Source organism: Pantherophis guttatus, chromosome 1 (assembly GCF_059756535.1).
Source record: "Pantherophis guttatus breed Tessera chromosome 1, ASM5975653v1, whole genome shotgun sequence".
NCBI classification, from domain to species: Eukaryota; Metazoa; Chordata; class Lepidosauria; order Squamata; family Colubridae; genus Pantherophis; species Pantherophis guttatus.
Window position 1 is genome coordinate 199,230,546 of NC_142063.1, and position 22,031 is coordinate 199,252,576.

The 22,031-nt window shown below is 40.6% G+C and overlaps 1 pseudogene across 1 annotated transcript; it reads right to left on the reverse strand.

The window, feature by feature from the left end:
• Positions 1–3,336: 3,336 nt before the first annotated feature.
• Positions 3,337–15,655, reverse strand: LOC148116728 (uncharacterized; annotated as a pseudogene). The gene is made up of 2 exons (XR_015731274.1): positions 14,945–15,655; positions 3,337–3,656 (listed from the first exon to the last, which is right to left on the reverse strand). The product of XR_015731274.1 is annotated as an uncharacterized LOC148116728 (transcript).
• Between the last annotated feature and the right edge of the window lie 6,376 nt (positions 15,656–22,031).

A 22,031-nucleotide genomic window follows, 5' to 3' on the forward strand; every position in this document is an offset into this window, starting at 1 on the left:
ACACAAATGACCAGGCACAAATGATCCTACTTCAGACACATTATAGAAAGACCTGGGAAGGGCAGAAGGAAAGAGAAGGATAACCAGCAGCAAGGCAGATGGACTCAGTTACAGAGGCAATGAGTGCTTAATTGGGAGACTTTAAAGACCAGGTTAGCGACAAATCTCACATTTTGGTTGTGGACTAGTACAGTGTTTGAAATAAATAGATCATAATGGAGAAAATCAAACTACGTGGTCACTAAGTGTTGACGCTGACTTGATGGCACATTATCATTAAAAAAATAAAAAAATAAAGGGTGCTCTGGGTTTAAATGAGTTTAAAGCAGAAAATTGAATATCCTTAGAATGCTTCTTCATGAGCAGTTGTTATTGGGGTGGGCAAAATGCTTGGATTTTTATTCTTTGAAACCCAATGGAACACTGGATAGACGTTATATAAAGGAGTCAGGATTCGGTTCAGCTGTGTGTCTCTCTGTCTGCAGGATAATTTTCCTGAAGGCAACTGTCTGATGTGGGGGATAAAGCCAGCAAAAGAAGGATGGAATCTTGAAAATGAGCCAAAGGGGCTGCAGAAAAAAAAATTCAGAAAATAAAATTCCTCAACTCATCCTTCTAAAAGAAGCTTTTGGACAGTGGCTTAAAATGCTCTCGACTGCTCCATTCTTAAGGCCCCTTTGTTCCTCTGATCATTTAATTGGGTAGAATTCCAGCTGCCATATCTGCCTGCTTCCCCCAACCAGTTTTGTCTCACTGCTGGAGTTAGAAGCAGTAGTGAATAGTAGGGAGTGGGAAATAATGTTGTTTGTGAGTTTTTTTAACTTGCACAGTGTCCATAATCTTCGAAAGGGAAAGCTAGAGGCTTCCAGGGCAATCTAAAAATAGATTGTCTGGGCTTCTAAATCATCTGAAAACTCTGGTTGATAAATTATGCTCTCCAACTTGTACAAGGGAGGTATTGTCCTAACAAGCAGGGGAAACAATAGTACATCTTAAAATAAGCAATTATGCTCCTCCAAAATATTGCCAAACTATACAATTCCCATTATCCTTAGGGAGTGTGGTCAATCCTGAGAGAAGGGATGGGTGGGTTATAATTTAGTAGCGTATGGAACACAAAATTGCTTAGCACATTGTAAGCCGCCCTGAGTCTCCGGAGAAGGGCGGCATATAAATCAAATTTTTAAAAAAAATCCTTATTGGGATCAGAGTTCCCACATACGGTTTAGGACACATAACCTCCAGGGACTTTTAACATCTGAATGCAGGTTTTTCTTGAATTTTAGCAATCATAGTGGTGGGGAATAACAACAGATGTTGCAACCCAAGAATATCTGGAAGAGGGCCCAGATAAATAAGTCATTTTCTTCAATCTTTCATCGTGGAGCCAAAAAGATGATCAAGTAGAAAAACACATCTCCCAAATCTGCTTTATCATAGCAGTGAGTTATTCCTGGGATGGAGAAGCAAAAAATGCCAGGAGAGTATCCCAAGAGTATATAGTCTCAGCAGGATCTCTTGGAGTTAAAAGTAACTTGATAGAATGTAATCGATTGATCAATCAGAAAAATGAACAGTACATGGGGTGGAGTTGGGTTGGGTGCAATTCCTTGCTATTCGTTTTCAGACGGGTCAGAACAGTGCAAGAACCAGTTTGGCATAGTGGTTAAGGTATCAGGCTAGAAACTGGGAGGACTGGGAGGACTGGAAGTTCCTGTCCCGCCTTAACCACAAAGCCAGCTGGGTGATCTTGGATCAGTGAATTTTTCTCAGCCCTAGGAATGAGGCAATGCAAACCACTTCGGAAAAACCTTGTCAAGAAAACTGCAGGGACTTATTCAGACAGTGACCAGGTGTCCATGCTGACTCAGAAGCATATGTTTGTAAGCACAAAGAGAGAGAGACACCCACATAAAACCTCCTACAACTGTTCCATAGATATATGTCTGGCCTAATTACATTGTTCCGCTTCCTCTTCCATTTAGAGCTGATATGAACAGCTAATACAAAATCTTTCCATCTCTAATCAGAGGAGAGGCTGCAGAGGTGGTATTCAGCAGGTTCTGACCAGTTCTGGAGAACCAGTAGCGGAAATTTTGAGTAGTTCAGAGAATAGGTAAATACCACCTCTGACTGGCCCCGCCCCCATCTATTCTCTGCCTCCCGAGTCCCAGCTGATCGGAAGGAAATGGGGATTTTGCAGTAACCTTCCCCTGGAGTGGGGAGGGAATGGCGATTTTACAGTATCCTTCCCCTGCCACGCCCACCAAGCCATGTCACACCCACAGAACCGGTAGTAAAAAAATTTGAATCCCACCACTGAGAGGCTGTGATAGTCTCACTCCTCTCTAGTTCCCATAAGCTTTCGTTTTCTATCTGCAGCTGTGAATCAATTTCAGAGAAAGGAGAGATAAGCAAGCAACAGAATACTGTGTTGCTGAAACAAATGTGACTAATGGGAGAGTATCTTAAGCATTTCTCTAACTGAGGAATCTGAAACTCTCCTTTTGCGATTTAAGAGTGGCATAGTCCATGCCAATCCTTATGGTTAGCCAGAAAGTAACATGTTATTGTATAGTGCAATATGATATTCTGTCGTGCTTGTCTGTGAATGTATTGAAATTATGTGTTCATGAGAAACATGATCTTTACTTTGTGTAAAGTAATACTGTCCGAATTCTTATACGCACTGTAAATATTGGAAACATGAAACTTTTCTCTTAGCATATAAAGGGTCATGCAGCATTCATCACAATCCCATTAACTCTGATAGTTTATTCTGGAAATCCAGCCTCTTTATATTTACCGTATTTTTCGGAGTATAAGACGCACCTATCTTTTTTGGTGAGGAAAACAAGAAAAAGAAATCTACCTCTGCCTCTGCTCCCAGCAATTTTGCCTTGTTGCAGCAAACAGCAAATAGCCTGCTTTACTTTCATTTTCATTTTCAGCATAGCTTGATTAGCACAAGGAAAAAAAATCTGCTCCCAGCAATTTACCTCCTTGCAGCAAGCAGCAGAGGTCCTTGCAAAACAGCTGAGAGTCGGGAGGCCGATCCAATCAACTTGTGCTAATTAGGCTGTGCTGAAGCTGAAACGAGCTATTTCTTCTTGCTGCTTGCTGCAAGGAGGTAAACTGCTGGGAGGCAGAGGCCAAAAAGTGGGGGCCAGTGGGTGGGCGGGGCTACATTCGGTGTCTAAGACACACCTAAATTTTCACCCCCTTTTAGGGGGGAAAAGGGGGCGTCTTATATTCCGACAAATACGGTAAATAAATTTAAATAACATGTACTTCCTTTAGATGAGAACTTTACAGTGCCAACTCCATAGACATCTATACGGTGACTTAAATCAGATGATTTAATACATTCCATGTATTCCTATATACGAAATGTAAACAAATAAAATTGTAATCCTTAAGGATATTCACTCGGAATTGAATTGCAAATGTTTACAGGGATAAAATGTTAATGCAGGTATAACCAAACCAACCCACTACAGAACAGAATATTGTCTATAAACTTCTTAGTTCCTCTTTGCTAGGTGTTAAAAAGGTAATCTTAGGTTCACGGGGCACTTTTATTTCATACTCTTCTGACATTTCTGTCTCCTCTTCCCGTATCATGACTGAAGATTTCTTCATCATGCCAGATATTTCTGCAAATTAAAAAAAAGAAGCAAATTATTTGGTTTTTTAAACTTTTCTACATTATTAGCATCCTACATTATTTCTGAATATATCATTCAAATATTTCTCTGGACCCAAACTCATGAGTAATAAAGACTTTAGTTTCACTTGTCAGTTGTGATAGGTACAGATGTTTTGTTTGCAATTGGATCCTTTTTTTAAAAAAAATTAGAGATTCAGAATGCTTTTTGATTCTGAAATTCAGGATTCAAATCTGTGTTCTCTTCAGGAAGGTAAGGAGACTCTCTGGGCCTACATATAAACCTGTCAAAAGAAAGACAACCAGATTTGGGCTGCAAAAATCTGGATATCTATATAGTATGCTCTGTATGTTCTCTAGTCAGGAACCTCTGAGTCTAGCTTACTCACTCCCCACAGCCCACTTTGACAGACAACTCCACCAAGATATCAGATAGAAACTGGTGAAATCATCCATTGTGCAAATCTATATTTCATGTTGAAATCCATGTTCAATTTTGCAACTATTTTTAAGTAGGTCAGAAAGACCTAAAACAGAAATAGGGTAATATTTCCTTGGGGACCTTGAACAATATAATGCAATTTGGCCTATATGCTTGAGGTAGCTTCATTCCTTTTATAACAGCCGGCATTTTTTGCCTTAAAAGCATCCCTTTCGGTTTGAAGAAAGCGGGGGGGGGAGAAAATGTCGGATGATACTGTCATGTCCTCAATCCACAACCAACTTCTACATTAAAGACCACAGCCAGAATTCTGGAATAGGAAATTTTGCATCTGAAGGCATCTTAAGAGAAGCCCTTGAAAATCTTCCCAGGAGGATGTTCCCAGGAAGGGCCTAGATATAAGGATGCTGAAAAACCTTGCTGAAAATACTGCAGGGAAATTTTTCAATGCCAGTAAAGAATCAGCTCCAGCCATCTATTAAATGCCTTCCAATGACTATCTTAACAAAGGTGTGGGTCGTTGGGACACAAGAAACTAAGACCATGTTTCCCCAAAAATAAGACTGGGTCTTATATTAATTTTATTTTTTATTTTATTTTTTATTTGTATTATTCATATTTCTATGCCGCCCACTCTCTGAGGATTCTGGGCAGCTTACACCAAAGACAGTATACTAAATAGCATATTGGCCCCAACAATCTGGGTCCTCATTTTACCCACCTTGGAAGGATGGAAGGCTGAGTCAACCTTGAGCCGGTGAGATTTGATTCGCTGATCTGCTGAACTAGCAGTCAGCTGAAGTAGCTGCAGTACTGCACCCTAACCACCGCGCTACCTCGGCTCATAATTTTTGCTCCAAAAGACATATTAGGGCTTATTTTCTGGTTAGGTCTTATTTTCGGGGAAATATGGTACTAAATGCGTCCGTTTTGCTGATGAACTTAACTGGGGCTTATTTTTGGGATAGGGCTTATATTATGAGCATCCTGAAAAATCATGCTAGGGCTTCTTTTCCAATTGGGTCTTATCTTGGGGGAAACACATTATCTCTTCTCCATTACTGTTTGCCTATCATTTTGCAGTTAAATCCATAATCTATCCCCTGCCACACAGAGAGAGCAAATAGTTTGCAGGCCTCGGTGCAAATTTTATTATTCTGTGGGAAGGTTCACATCGTTTGGTTTGATTTGCAGAACTCAAACCATGTCTGGCCCAAGACGTGAGGTGTAATGTGCCCACCACAAGAAGCCACAATATGATGAAATCAAATAGAAACATGGGATCTCTTAAAAGATGAAAGCACCTCCCCAAAGCCATAACAGAGTAGATCACACATATATATCAGGACCTATACTCACCAGAAAGCTCCAGAGGATTAACTCTGTTTGTTTTTCATTATTGATTATATTTGTCATGGGGGTTATTCACTCTGCTTCTGTTTCACTCAGCACAGTCATAGCTCAAAGTAAAATGTGACACCTGAGCTGTAGCTTATAACTGGCTATGTGTGTCTACATGTACTAACTATTGTGTTTGTATTTGCTAGGGCTAAGTGTTCCTTGATCAACCAGGGGTACAGCCAACAGGCTTGGAACTCTTCATGATAAACGGCTTCAAAAATTTCTACCAAGGCTTAATATTAAGCTATTTGATAATGGAAAAGAAATCTCTGAATCAAATTTAAGATGAATTCTGTAGTTGACAATGGACAATAGTTTAGGGAAAAGATTAATTAATTAACCATACTGGTGTGAAAAACCATCAGTGTGGAATCTTGTATTATCTTTGTAAATTCAAAAAACAAGGAATGAGGAGGGGTATCCTGTGTTCATTATGCCAACAGTTCTCAACAATTTTCAATCTCCCTGTTTTCTCACACCCATGGAAAGACATCTAGGAAGAACTTTCCCCATGTCCAGGTCAAAACCTATGGGCAGCTTGGGAGGCTGTAAAGTAAGGGAGAGGAATTTTTAATCTATGCCAGGATTACAACATGTGCTATTTGCTAGCATGACAATTAAATTGATTCTAACAAAGGATAGAGGAAGAGTACTTTCAAGCAATCAGCTCAATTTTTCTGGCGCTCTATAATGAATCATTCCAGGATTTTTTAAAAAACCGATTTTATATTTTAGATTGTCTCCTTAAATTGTTAATTCATAAATCAGACCCTAGGCTGAGCATCAATGTTAATAATACAAATAAAATAGGAACTCGATATTTTATTATTTTTGCGGTATTATTACACTATATCAGGGGTGTCAAACCCACAATGATACGTCATCACGTGACATATCACAACTTTTTCCCCCTTTGCTAAACCGGGGATAGGCATGGCCAGCACATGATGCATCCAGTCCGCGGGCCGCAAGTTTGACACTCCTGTACTATATCATTATTAAGCAAAGAAACAACAGGAGGAAAAATCTTTTGTGTATGTTCCAAACTGCCTCAAGAATTGCTCTCAACCCCGACTCCAGCCTCAGGACAGTTTTTCCTTTTCAGCCGGGCCTCTTTGAGTTGGATTATAATTCTAGTTACTATTTTAATTAGATTTTAGCAGTTTGCATTTTATTTTGGATTGTTGCTTTAAACATTTATTTTATTTTTATTTTATTTTTTTACTCACATTTATATGCCGTCCTTCTCCCAAAGGACTCAGGGCGGCTCACAACAATAAAACACAAGACAATAAATTAATGCTAAAACAGTCCAATTACAAAATTAAAAATCCCAACAATTAAAACTAAAAACTCCCAGCAGATCAAGAGATTTGCTGAAAAAGCCATCCGGAGCCCAGCGGGTAATTCATTCCAGAGGGTTGGTGCGGCCACAGAGAATGCCCTCATCCTAGGCACCACCAGCCGACATTGTCTGGCCTATGGCACCCGGAGGAGGGCAGCCCTATGTGAACGCACAGGGCGGTGGGAGGCCGGTAGGAGGTGGTCCTGCAAGTACCCCGGGCGCATGCCATGTAGAGCTTTATAGGTGAGGACCAGCACCTTGAAGCAGATCCAGAGGACCACCGGCAGCCGGTGCATCTCATGGATGGAACATCTCATGGATGGAAATGAAGATATATGTGGAAATAATGTAAAAGGCCTTGCTCGAGTATACCTGTTTCCCCCAAAATAAGACATCCCCTGATAATAAGCCCAATCGGGCTTTTGAGTGCATGGCAATAAGGCCAAGTGCTTATTTCAGGGTTCAAAAAAATATAGGACAGGGTCTTATTTTCAGGGAAACACGGTATGTGTGTGTGAACTGGTAGCGCCAGTGGCGGGAGGCTCCGCCCACCCGCCGGGATGTCATTATGTCCCATTTTTTACCCTCTGCACATGCGCAGAAGGCTCCCATTCCCGAACCAGTAGCAAAGGTAAGAAGATTTCACCGCTGGTATGTGTGTGTGTGTGTGTGTGTGTGTGTGTGTATATTAAAGGTAAAGGTAAATGTTCCCCTCACACATATGTCCTAGTCGTTCCTGATTTTAGGTTGATCGACAAGCTCAGCATCTTAGCCACTGAGCCACCCCCCCAATATATATATATATTTCTGCAATTAAAAAAATGAAGATGAGGAGGAAAAAGAAATGCTAGGATTTTTGGAAAGAGAGCATTGTTTAAAGAATTGTTACATGCCTCCCCCATTCCCACCCTCCCCCTTTTCCAGGCAATATTGATTCTAGTATGCTACTTCACATTCCCTTGCTCTACAATTAAAAATAAGTTCTGGGCCATAGATGTATCATTAAATGCCAAGTTGGCGCATCAGGCTGCAATTACAACTCTACACTCCCTGATGAGGGTTTGTAAATGTCTCCCAAGTGTCAGAAGACAAAGGCCATTGCATCTGTATTATTATACCCTGAATTCTTTCCCTGCTTCTATTAGGAGGATGAAGTGGGTGTGATAAGAGCTACAGGTTTACTCCCAAATGTCAGATACAGGAAGCCATTCTCCATACCTGATGGAACAATACCACCACAATCTTGCCTGCTCACCTCTAGCTGTGAAAAATAGCCAAAACCAAGGAAGATTGTGCAATCTTATCTATGATATCTACAGCTGGGCTTTGCTTACCTTGCCAGGTTCTGTGCTTTGCTGGATGAGGGACTCTCTGGTGTCCTGTGCTTGAGCTCCAGAATGGAGGTATGACTGGATATGAATTCAATAAACAACTTCATGTCCTCCTTTCTATTTTCAAAACCCCCTATATCAATGGTCCCCAACCTTTCTGGCATTAGGGACCGGTTTTGGAAGAAAAATTGTCTTCCACAGACTGGTGTGTGTGTGTGTGTGTGTGTGTGTGTGTGTGTGTGTGTGTGTTTATGGGCAACCTAGATCCCGCACATGCTCAGATGAAGCTTCACTTGTTTGCCTGCCACTTGTTTAGCCCAGTTACTAACAGCCACAGACTGGTACCAGTCTATGGCCCGGGGGTTGAGGACCCCTACTCTATATCACAGTACTACGAATAAAGTTTAATTCAACTTATCTTTAGCATTTCAACCTGTACAAGGCTTGAAGCATTATTCTTTTAATGTACGTAGAACTCTGAAGATGGCAGTGCTCCTGTTCAAGCTGTGTTATTGTCTAAGTGACACTGTAGACCTAGCTTGACACTTAATTGAGGGGCAGACCTTTTTTCGTGTATGTGGACAGGCTAATTGTGGTTGCTACACAAGGACTACCTATAGATTTTCTTAGCTCAGGTGGAGTAAAGCTCAAATGATTCTTAAAGCTAACTCAAAGTTTTGCATGCTGACAATATGACTAATTTTTTCCTCAGGCAATGTTACAAGTAACCCAGATCTGATCTGCAAAGATCCAGACAACCATCAGAGGACAGCAAAGAAATAACTTTCTATAACTCTTTTCTGCCCTCTAGTGATATTGATTTTGCTACCTCATCTGTTTGCTCTAGGCTAGGACAAGGATCCCCAACCCCGGACTGCGGCCCACTACCAGGCCGTGGCCTATTCAAAACCGGGATGTGCAAGCAGCAGGCCAGCGTGCACACAAACATGCAGCTCGACTTGTGCAAATGGAAGACTGGCTTGAGCAGTGGGCTGATAGGCACGCACATGCACATGTGAGCACGCCAGCCCGCTGCTCGCATAAGTTTAATTGCGCAAGTGTGTGCATTCCAGCCCACCACTTATGAGGCCCAGTTCCTCCCTCAACCCTCCCCAGCCCGGCCACCAAGCCGCAAAGATTGGGGACCACTGCTCTAGGGAGTCTAGGCAATGTCATATACTCTCATTTCCAAAAAATTTTACCAAACTTTGCATTGCATGAGTACATCTGGAGCAGCGGTGGGTTCTACTTACCTTTACTACCGGTTTGCAACAGGGCGAACCAGTAGTAAAGGTAGTACCTTTACTACTCACTTTGCTCGCATGCGCGCACACTCTTCTGCGCATGCGCAGAAGCATTCTGATGACGTCGGGATCGGTGGGCGGAGCGGTTCTATAGAACCGGTGCGAACTGGGGGCAACCCACCACTGATCTGGAGGGAACATTCATTTTGAATGAATACAAAGCTGAATACAGTATTTCCCAAAACTTAGAATATATTTCTAATATATTTCCCAATTATAGTTATTAATCAATCATTATTATGAATTCAGTATCACTAACTGCATACCCACAATATATTCCTTTAATCTACAAAAGCTTATTTTCAGAGCTCGGAAGAAAAGTACTAGTTGCAAGGCAAGATCCTTAGGCAAATCTTTAAAATATAGAATTTATTTTATATGGGGAAGTTGTTCATTCAGCTAGACCAGTATTACTTACTCTTACTTTGAAGTAAGTGTCTAGGAACCCATCACTTGCCAACTGATACTAAGAGAAAATCCTTGCTTCACCCAGAGACGTGAAATGGCTTTACTTACTTTGCACTTTCACACTATTTCTCTCTCCTCCCCCAATTATCTCTGTTATAATTAAATTCTCCATTGGGCTGGCTATTGATTTTCAGGGATTGGTTCACTACAGTCCCTTTCTTGGTTCAGACCAGGGGTGAAATCTACTTACCTTCCTTACTGGTTCGGAAGTGCCTGAACCACATGTCACGTGCAGGCGCACACCTTCTGTGCATGCGCAGAAGGTAAAAAAACATTACTTCCTGGTTAAAATCAGGAAATAATGACACCCAGGCAGCGATCACTACAGGATTGCTGAACCACAAGGAAAAATCGCTACCGGATCAGGTGATCCAGTCCGATCTGGGAGCATTTCACCCCTGGTTCAGACAACTTACAGTATATAATCAGCTGTGTCCAAATATTTTGTTTCTTTCGGATGTGCTCTTGTGTCTCTCGTTTACATTCAGTTCCATTTCCCCTTCAGACACTTTGCTTTCCAAAAAAAATTGTAGCCCAGGATTGCAATGCTATGCACTGTTTTTCTCACTTCTTGTATGATTAAACTGGTTTTGCACATGTGGAATACAATTCTAAGATCTAGCTCCATCAGTGCTGATTGCAGCAGACATGCTTTCCTCTCAGCATGACCTAAAAGTAAATCTGATCTTGAAATTTCCTTGGCCAACATCTAAAAAATTCTCAGACATTCCCTCTGTAGTTGGTGCCTGTGTTTTGATATATAGCTACATTTTATTTTACTATCTGAAATCTGGCAGTTGTTATTTGGTGGCATACCTGCAGTAGCATTTAATATTCGTATTAGCTTCTTCATTCTCCTTTGAAGCTCACCACAATCCAAGCAATCCAAGGAAGCATTTGCTTTTTGAGCTGAAAGTATCACATACAACGTGCAACCCAAATATGTCATTCAGAATGTGATGGGGAAACTGGGAAAATGTTTCAAAATGTTGACTAATTTTTTATGTATTTTCTTCGGTGCCAGGAGCAATGATCAAACTATGCTTAAACGACTTTAGAAGCAACGTGTATGCATCTGTGTGAGCATGTACCTGCATGTGTGCACGTGCCTTTAAGTCAATTTTCTAGGGCCTAACTAGCTCTTGCAGCTTTCTTGGCAAGGTTTTTCAGAAGTGATTTGCCATTACCTCTTTCCTAGGGTTGAAAGAAAGTGCCTGGCCTAAAGTCACATAATCAGCTTTATGCCTAAAATTCAATCTCCCAGTTTCTGGCCTGATGCCTAAACCCAGGGGTGTCAAACTCAAGGCCCATGGGCCGGATGGTTAGATCTGGCCTGCGGGACTGTTCTGGAAAAAGTGAAGGACCAGCCGGTGGTGCCTCTGCTAGCAAAAATGGAGCTCAGGAGGCATCCCTTAGAGGGCGCATTTTCAGCCGTGATGGCCTCCTGCAGCCCTCTACCAGTGAAAATGGAGCTCTGGGGGCCCACATGCGCCCCCCAAGTTCCGTTTTCACTGGCAGAAGGCTGCAGGAGGCCATTGCCACTGAAAACGGAGCCCTGATGCAGTCCTCAATGAAATCGAGTTTGACACCTCTGCCTTAACCACTACAATACTACACCAAATTATTCTTCAAAGTTTGAATATTTAGCCATGAAAACAAATAAGGGAAAACTGGCAACGGGTTATAAAATCTCTTAATAAGAGGCAGAATAATGTGAAGTGTATTTCCTGCTGTCCTCTGTAGCTCTCACCAATTGCCCCCCTTATAGATTACTACTGCTGAATCAAGACTAATATCCAATTAAGTCCAATGGGGAAATTGTTCCTTATGCTCAGACATTGTTGAATTACAACTATCATCTCTCTCTCTCTCTCCTCTCCTCCCTCCCTCATTTTCTGTCATTGTCTTTTGCTTCCCTCTGTCCCCAATGGTTTGCCAGGAATAGGACAGATTTCTCCTGCCAAGGGTCTGATTTTCATCTGTTCCAGAAGGCTATTGAAATTGGGTCAAGAACTGTATGCAAACAATGGTGACCCATCCTATTTTTCAAGAAAAAAACTCTACCCTCCTCTGATTTTGAGATAAATCCCCAGATGCAAATCAAACAATTGTGATTTCTCACTAATTGCAGCAGCATAATAGAAAATATTACATCATCAGCGTTCTATCCTACTATCTTTTTAACACTTAGATTTTAAAATGCTATTGCAGTATCTGAATGAGGTATCTTCTCAGTAATTTCCTGCTGATGGCCTCCCTGTTACCACATTTTCTGCTGGAGCTTTTGTAGCATGATATTCTTACTGTGGGCCATAAAAGTTATTCCTTATGCACTGACCCAGTTACATAAAACATGAATGCTTTATTTCAGGGAAGGGGGAAAAAAGTCTTTGGACATATCCTCTCTGATCATTTTTTTGACATTTTGCAAAAAACAACAACACACAACTGGATGACGGTGTTTAGCATCAAAATGTGAAATCACTTCTATCTCTGGAGCAGTTGTATTTTTTTAAAAAAAATTGGAAAAATAACCATGCAATAGCGATACACAATAAGAATTTTTTTTTAATTTTTTCTTGCTTCGTAAATATATTAATGTTTGTTGTTGTAGACTAAGCTGCTTCCCTTCTGCCATTAATCACTGAACATCTGGACAATAATGTGCTTGCCAGTGGCTTTCTTTGATTTCAAAGTATTCTTATTTCCTCCTATAGCAATCATAGGGAACCTTTGACCTGTCAACCTAATTTTCTATCCAGCCTACAAAATTTTTAAGGGGGCTCACCCAAATTCCAAATCCCTGTTTCCTCTCCCACACTTTGACTTTCTGCCTTTAGATGTTCTGCCCTATCCTGTCCTTTAAAACAGGGGTCCCCAACCCCCAGACCATGGACAGGTATGGTCCGTGACCTGTCGGGATCCGGGCCGCACAGCTGCAGGTGAGCAGTGGGCAAACGAAACTGTGCATTTGTGAGATGTAGGTTATGCGTCCTCCCCCACCCCCACCCCTGGTCTGGAGAAAATTGGTTGCCTTCCATGGAACCAATCCTGAGCGCCAAAAAGGTTGGAGGCCGCTGCTTTAAAATACAGAGAGCTGCCATGATTTGTACTTGTGATTTTCCACAGGAAGAGCAGCTACTCTATTCCTGTAATTCCTTGTTTAAAAATACTTCCGGGTGATTGGGGAGAGTTTGAAGATGAGGATTTTGGTGTCAGTCAGGGAAGAAGATTGAAGCTGTCATTCTAGAGGGAATTTTTAAGGTTGGGAAGCAGGAGGTGAAGAGAGAAAATATCATTGCAGGCCAAGATTTGTGCATTTTCAATCATTGGGTAAATCCAGCTATATAGAGCAGCCTCAAAGGGGAAAAAAACCCTTGGAACACTTCAGTTCTTCCTCAGCCTTTATTTTTTTTCCCAAAATGCCAACAGTGGCATAACCCACTTACTCATTTCTCCCTGGATGAAAGAAAGGATAAAACGTGCTACTTCCAGGACTTGTGTCAGGATATAACAACTGTGGGCCCAGGAAAGGGAAGAGAAGGAAGACATTTGCAGAGCTTATTTTCAAATCTTGAGGAATGACCCAGATGGAACACCAAAGAACTAGCCCTACTTTCTCCGCATCTCTCTTCCTTCTTTCCTCATTCCTCACTTTCCTTTCTGCATTCCTCACTTTGATGTTGGAGAAGGCTCCATAGAATACCATGGGCAGCCAAGAAAATAAACACATGGATCATGAACACATCAACCCAGAATTCTCACTCAGGATACAAATGACCACACTCAAATTATTGTACTTATGACACATTATGTGAAGATCGAGCTCTCAGGAGAAGGGTCTAATATTGGGAAGGAAAGACAAGATGAGGACAACTAGGAGCAAGGTGGATGTAGAATGCTACACTAGTGATAGGTGCATTATTGGAAGACCTGGAAGGACCAGGTTGGAAATAAATTGTAATCTGGAAAAATCTATCTGTATGGGTGCTAAGAATTAACATGAACCTGGTGGCACATAATCAAATCAAAGAAAATGCTATCATTAACATAGCATGCAATAAGTTATTACCGATAAAAGAGAATATTTGTAATTTAGGGTTGAAATGAGGGATCCCTGGTGCTCTCTGAGCTTGCTTGTTTTCTTACAGACATTTCATTACCACACTAGGTAATAACATCAGAGTTGTTGCTGATGTTGCCTAATTTGGGTAATGAAATGTCTGCAAGAAAAGAAACAAGCGCAGAGAGCACTAAGGACCCCTCAAATTATTATTAGTTACTAATTATTAACAATTAAATGATAATTTAATATATAATTATGAAGACAGTATACCATAAATTATAAATTTATATAGAATCGGGGAGGAGGGGAAATGCATCTTGTAATATTTCATATAGGGTAACATGCAGCCATTATTCTGAAACTAGCAACGCAGATAAAATAGAGCCTTCAGAACATAGTAGCATAGTTAATGCCTCTAAGATAATGTCCATGGAAACATAGTACAGTAAAATTTCAATTTAATAGACTAATTTGGAGAACAGGGTGTCCATTATTCCCAGTTGCCCGTTAAATACAAACGTGTATCTTTTGCATTAACTTAAGTCACTTGCATAATGACTTAAATAGATGGTAATGACATAATTCACTACAAATGTCATAATATGAAGATAAAATTAAGATAAATTTCGCTACATTTTCCAGGCTACTTCCAATGCCTTGTTCATTATTTTGAGGTGATGTCTGGAGAATCCTCAGGGGATTGAGAAATTTAATCCATTGCATCTGAAATCTGCTCAAAGGGAATCTGTTACACTGAGGATGCAAACACCAAAATAAGGAAGAGGTAAAGAATCCCACAAGGATAATTGGAACTGGAGAAGCCAAGGCACAATGTGGTTGCAACCGATGCCAGCCTGTAACAGTCCATAGGGACAAACAGATCTTGGGTCACGAACAATTGAAACTGCTCTAAGAAATACCTTTCAGAGGAGCCTGGCTCTCAATCAGATTCTGTACCGCCTTCTGATATTTCTCCTCAGCCAGAAGAAGTTGTTCCACCTTGATGTTTGAAGACCATTCCTCATTCAGGAGAGGATCACCTTCTCTTCCCAAGGAATGGTACATTGCCCACACGCTGAACCCTGCCTTGCCTAGTTTTCTCAGGAGCTTCCCTCCAATTGTACTCTTAGAAACTAAGATCATGATTGCGTCTCCCCTTCTGGTCAATGTTTCTCTTCATTTCCCGAATGACTCCAAAGGAGGACAGGAAGACGACAAAGCTGATAACACTCGCAAGGCAAAAGCAGGCAACCACGTAAAAGATGCAGGAAAGGGTTGAAGCAAGAGTTAAATCTGTTACTAAGAGAAAGAGCTTAAAGAGGTGAAGTCCCATTATACCAGCCAGAGTTATACTTCTTGCTCCTTTGCTTACTAGCTTGCAGAGAAATCTTCTGGAAGGTAGGTGCGTGGTATGCAATTATGTCATTAGAAAAACACCCACTCTTGTGAAACTTGTATAAGTGAGTCCCAGCCCTGCTGGGAGATTGAATCGTTGTCCCAGCTTGAGTAGCAAACAGCATTTCTAAATCATTTTCTCTGTCGAGAGGGCCAGAGGTGCTCATGAGATCTGGCAGCCCTGTATCAAGATTTTTCACAATAGCCTGCTAGGCTGAAGACCAAGATTGGCTGAAAGGTTGCAGTTCCCCAGAGCCATTCAAGTCAGTGAAGTCTAGACTAGCTGCAAAGAACCAACTGAAGTTAATTTCACAAGAAAGGGAGAGGAGAAGAGAGGGGAGGAGAGGAGGGGGGAGGGGAGGGGGGAGCAGAGGAGAGGAGGGGGAGAGGAGAGGAGGAACATTGCTAAATTAACGTTACCCTTTTAAGATACCAAAACATTCCAGCTTACTGGTAGATTTATTAGGCAAAGTCAAGATCAGAGAATTCTTTAGCAGGAAATTGCAGGAAAGGGAGCAATTTTAAAATGGCTTATGATCAGAATTGGTATTTATATCATCCTTTTAAAAATCTACACAGCCATTTCTGCTTCTGTTCTGGATAATGTTTTTGTTTGACTCACTGTGAGTTCTGTTAGACTTTGGTCTAGGTTTGGGTCCTTGATTTAGGATGGCAGAAATCTTACTGTAAAGTTTTAAGACTGTCACCATCTAAGAATTGCTACTAAATGGCTATTGGAATCACCATTAAGTTCTAGCCAAGTTGCAGTCTTTTTTGTTGATATTCATTATGTATTAGGATTCTATAGGTTCTGGCATTAAATATCAGTGAAGCAAATCTAAATCTTATGTCTTGTTAGTAGGATTACCAGAACTTCATTATTTCATAAATAACTATTTACAATATGATGCATAATTTTCTTTGATATTATGACTTCTAAAATGATGATAATGAACAGGAGGAAGTTTCCATAGAGATTATCATGATTAGGTCACCAAACACCTGTATGCCTCCCTTGTAGAAGCATGAGTCATACCAATAAATATGTGTATATTCTTGTAAATAAGATTGCCAAATCTGGGCTGCAAAAATCTGAACCTCCAGATAGCAGCAAGAAAATCCAGAAAATCCCATACTGTTATCATGTCACCTCTAAATTTTTGGCAGTCCAGATTTCATAGTTTTTGTTCAGAAGTTAAACTTGTTTCTGACTCCTAGTAATGTACACACCAATTCACTAGGATTGTAATTGTGCTTTGAGTTCTTGTAAACTCATGCAGGTATCATCAGTGATTATATCTAGCCATGTTTGTTGGCCTTCTTTTAAATTGTTTTCAATTTCTGCAAGCACTTGGGTCTTCTCCAATGACTTTTGCCTTGGTGTTATGTTTCCAAATAGCTAAACTCATTTTCATTTTTCATGCTTCTAATGAACAGTCTGATTTTATTTCATCTGGTATTTCATTATTTGTTTCAGAATATAGGTAGTCCTCGATTTACGATCACATTTGAGCCCAAAATTTCTGTTTTTAAACAAGACAGCTGTTAAATGGACTTTGTCCCATTTTAGGACTTTGTGCTTTCCACAGCTGTTAAGAGAATCACTGCAGTTGTTAAGTTAGCAACATGGTTGTTAAATGGATCTGGCTTACCCATTGACTTTCTTTGTCAGAAGTTCTCAAAAGGTGATCACATGACCCTGGGACACTGCTATCATCATAAATACACACCAATTGCCAACTATCTGAATTTTGATCATGTGACTGTGACCATGATGTTGTTGCAATGATTGTAAGTATGAAAAACAATCCCAAGTCACTTTTTCAGTGCCATTGTAACTTCAAATGGTCAATAAACCGGAATAGTTCTAAGTGAAGGACTATCTGTATTCTCAACTATTTCCTATAGTAATTTTTTTTTTGTCATTCAGCCTTTCTCATGGGTTAACCTACAAAGCCATATATTTCAACTGGGAAAATCATGACCTTAAGAATATATGAAGATGCCATTTGTATGTCTCTTAAATTTAATACCTACCAATGAAGCACTTCATCCATCTGAAGAAGTAGACTTAAGTCTACAAAAGTTTATCTTAATATATTTGTTCACCTTTCAAATGGTATAATATATTCACTGCTGTTCAATCAATCAATCAGAATAGAGCTGGAAGAGACCTTGGAGGTCTTCTAGTCCAACCCTCTGCTCAAGCAGGAAACCCTATACCATTTCAGACATGTGACTGTCCAATCTTTTCTTTAAAACCTCCAGTGATGAAGCACCTCCAACAGGCCTGTCAAACTGGTGGTCCACGGGCTGGATGTGTCATGCGAAGGCCACGTCCACCCCAGCTCAGCAAAGGCAAAAAAGTCATGATACTTCACAATACATCACATGATGCTATTGAGTTTGACACCGGTGACCTGCAACTTCTGAAGGCAATCTGTTCCACTGCTTAATTGTTCTCACTGTTAGGAAATTTCTTCTCAATTCCAGGTTGCTTCTCTTTTGATTAATTTCCATCCATTGTTTCGTGTCTTGTCTTCTGGTGCTTTGGAAAATAGCTGAGCTCCTCTTCTTTGTGGCAACCCTTCAAATGCTGGAATACTGCTATCATGACACCTCCCTAGTCCTTCTTTTCTCTAGATTAGCCATACCCAATTCCTGCAACCATTCTTCATATATTTCAGTCTCCAGGCCTTTAATCATTTTAGTTGCTCTTCTTTACACTTTTTCCGAAGTCTGAATATCTTTTTTTGTAATGTGGTGATCAAAACTGGATGCAGTTGTATGGTCTTGTTAAGGATTTATAAAGTGGTACTAATATTTCACTTTTTTTTTAATCTTTGACTTTTGTTGCGAGTCTTTGTTCATTCCGAGTCTTTGCTTTCCTGACTTCATCTTTGCAGATTCGGGCTATCTGCTGATGTTCTGGTTTAGTTATCTGTCCTTCTTTCCATTTTTTGTACTTATCCTTTTTTGTCTTTCAGTTTATCAGAGAGGTCTTTGTGCAAGCATGCTGGGTTCTTCTTGTTCTTCTTTTTCAGTGGTATTGTGCTTGGTCTAGGCTTTTATCCTCATATTTTTCAGTTTCCCACACTTCTTGAGTTGTTTTCGTTTTAGGATTTTCATCCTGCAATAAAACATGGCTTTCTTTGCAATGCAAATATTGCAAACAAAGCTAGTCTACAATACTGTTTTTAACTTTATGGTACATTTGTGCCTAAAAGTGATCAGAAAGCAATTACTACTTTAGCTGTGGCTTTTCCTGAGTACACATTCTGTAATTTAAAACAAGACTTCCAGCTTGTTCATTAAAATACTTAAATATAGCAATAGCACCATCTATTGGCCTTTGCAGTCTACGTCAAAATAAGGAAGGGAAATTACAGTACTTTAATTGGGATGCTTTAAATTGAATTCTTGTAACAAGCAAATTGCCTAGCTGCCAACTTTTCACATCTGCAGTTCTATGATTCTGTTATTTTGTTATATACTATTTTATATTTCTTCTGATAAAATAAATCCCCACAAGACAACTGACAATTAACTGAATAAAAAAGGGGAAAGGTAAAAGGTAAAGGTAAAGGTTCCCCTCACACATATGTATTAGTCATTCCCGACTCTAGGGGGCAGTGCTCATCTCCGTTTCAAAGCCGAAGAGCCAGTGCTGTCTGAAGACGCCTCCATGGTCATGTGGCTGGCATAACTAAATGCCAAAGGTGCACGGAACGCTGTTACCTTCCCAACAAAAGTGGTCCCTATTTTTTCTACTTGCATTTTTTATGGGCTTTCAAATTGCTAGGTTGGCAGAAGCTGGGACAAGTAACGGGAGCTCACCCAATTACGCAGCACTAGGGATTCGAACCACTGAACTGCTGACTTTTCGATCGACAAGCTCAGCATCTTAGCCACTGAGCCATTGTGTCCCTTTTAAAAAAAGGGGAAAGGCAATGGAATAAATCAGCTTTTAAAATGGAATGGATGCAGCTTACAAAGAACGTTTATCTGGAGATGCCCATTTTCTGAGTTCACCATGTCTACTTTCTATTTTTCCCTCCCTGCTTTGTGCAGACTACAAATACTGATGATATAGAAGGGCCCTTTTTTCCTGTCGATGAGGGCAGTGGCATTATAGATCAAAAGGTATTTGGCAGCTATACCCTTTTCCTTCCTTAACAATCACTTGTAGTATTAAAAATATGGGAAAGGAACAAATACATTGGAAGGAAAATATGGCTGGTTCAGTTCCAAGCTGGGAGAAAGACACTGGAAACAACATGGAGGCTGATTGGTAAGAAAGTTTAATGATGAACAGAACCAACAGCAGTCCTGGGTCAGCTGAACAATTGGTTTGATGAGTACATGGGTTTTTATAAGTTTCAGAGATGCTGCTAGGGAGATTGTGCAATGTCTGAAATTTCTTTAGGAGATTGTGCAATGTAGTGTGTCTTCTGCTAAATGGTAGTGGGTAAATCCTATTATGTCCTGAAGTGTCATGTCCTCTTCTTCTTAATCCCATCACCCTGGAGCTGAAGGTCTTTTGTTTTGTAGATAGGCTGGCCCAATCTTTCTTAATGGGCACAAAATATCTGCTGGGGGCTATTAAGAAAGACTGAGTCTGCCTTCTGTCTTTAAGAGCATGTTTCTCCATTTCTCCCTTTGGGGAAATACAATATTCTGCCTTTTTAATATTTCCCAAAATATTTTATTCTTCTGGGGGGGGGGCTTTCCACAATACTAATGATTAATAATAAAAATTAATTAAAAGGAAACACTAATGGCTTACATTAATGCATGCATTTTCTTCTGATCCTGGAATTATGGCTGCATGGAGTCGCAGCTGAATACCTTTTCTGTATTTACTCTGCAGAATAAATTCCTTCAATGCCTGGAAAGATGCTACTCGGAGAATGTAACAGCAACAAAAGCAAAGAGGGTATGGATCCCCTTCAGAGATGGTATTCAGCAGGTTCTGACTAGTTCTGCAGAACGTCTAGCGGAAATTTTTAGTAGTTTGGAGAACCAATAAATACCACCTCTGACTAGTCCCACCCTCATCTATTCTCTGCCTCCTGAGTCCCAGCTGATCGGAAGGAAATGGAGATTTTACAGTATCCTTCCCCTGCCATGCCCACCAAGCCATGCCACACCCACGAAGCCACGCCCACAGAACTGATAGTAAAAATTTTTGAATCCCACCATTGATCCTCTTCCTCAATTCCAACCTTCTCTTCCTCCTGTGGCTCTCCTTAGGTTTGTCTGCATCTCTCAGGCTTCCCCAGTCAGGCTGGACAAAGGAATTGTCCATACATCTGGAGTGCAGTTGGTTGGTTTATATTTTAGCAGCTTTGTTTACAGATCATTAGGATGTGGAGAGAGCTTTAAATGCACATGTATGCAATTTCATTTCCAGGTCATGCATAAATTGTCTAGATTAGGAAAAATAATCTGCATGTCTCACTTGATGTGAAGACCTTTTGGAAAAAATGAAGAATAGTTAGTAAGCAATAATGGAGAGATCAAATCATTTCCTTCTGAATAAAAGAGAAAACACTTAAGATTTTAACTTTCATGGAATTGGGGTGTAAATGAGAAGTGATGTTATACCTCAGGGCAGTGGTGGGATTCAAATTTTTTACTACCGGTTCTGTGGGTGTGTCTTCGTGAATGTGGCATGGCTTGGTGGGAGTGGCTTGGTTGGAATGGCAGAGGAAAGATACTGTAAAATCTCCATTCCCACCCCACTCCAGGGGAAGGATACTGTAAAATCTCCATTCCCTCCCCACTCCAGGGGAAGGTTACTGCAAAATCCCCATTTCCTCCTGATCAGCTGGGACTCTGGAGGCAGAAAATAGATGGGGGTGGGGCCAGTCAGAGGTGGTATTTGCCTGTTCTCCAAACTACTCAAAATGTCCGTTACTGGTTCTCCAGAACTGGTCAGAACCTGCTGAATACCACCTCTGCATTAGGGGTGTCAAACTCGCGGCCCGGATGCGTCACACACTGGCCACACCCACCCACTTTAGCAAAGGGGGGGAAATCGCGATAGGTCATATGATGACAACATGATGCCGTGAGTTTGTCACCTCTGTTATACATCTTTATAAAATGAAGTATGTCAAAATACAGAAAGGATTTTTTTCTCTCCTTTTCTATTATCACTTGAGCAACCAGATGAAAATGATCAGCAATGCAATAGGAAGTAATGGTGACATGCTACTCTCAACAGTAGAGGTTGGATGCCTCTCAGTGACACAGAACTGTATGCTCTTCGATTGCTGGGGAATTCAAGGAAGGTATCTTTAGTGTTGGTTCCGGCTATCCAATTATTAACCAATAAAAATGGTTCTTAGAGCAAGAATTACAAGAGCTTTTGTTTTTGGAATTCCACAAATTGTTGGAGCAGATCAATGTTCCCAAATTGGCCTCCTTTGAATCCTTAAATAACTTTGCTAAACTGGTCATGAGTATAGGACATTATGTGTGGAAGGCATAGAAGCAAATCTGGATGAGTTTGACCAGCAGAATTCTCATATAGATGAATTACTAAAGATATCAGATTGGGGGAAACTGGTCAAGTATTTGCTTCAATGGTATGGCGATACCAAGCAT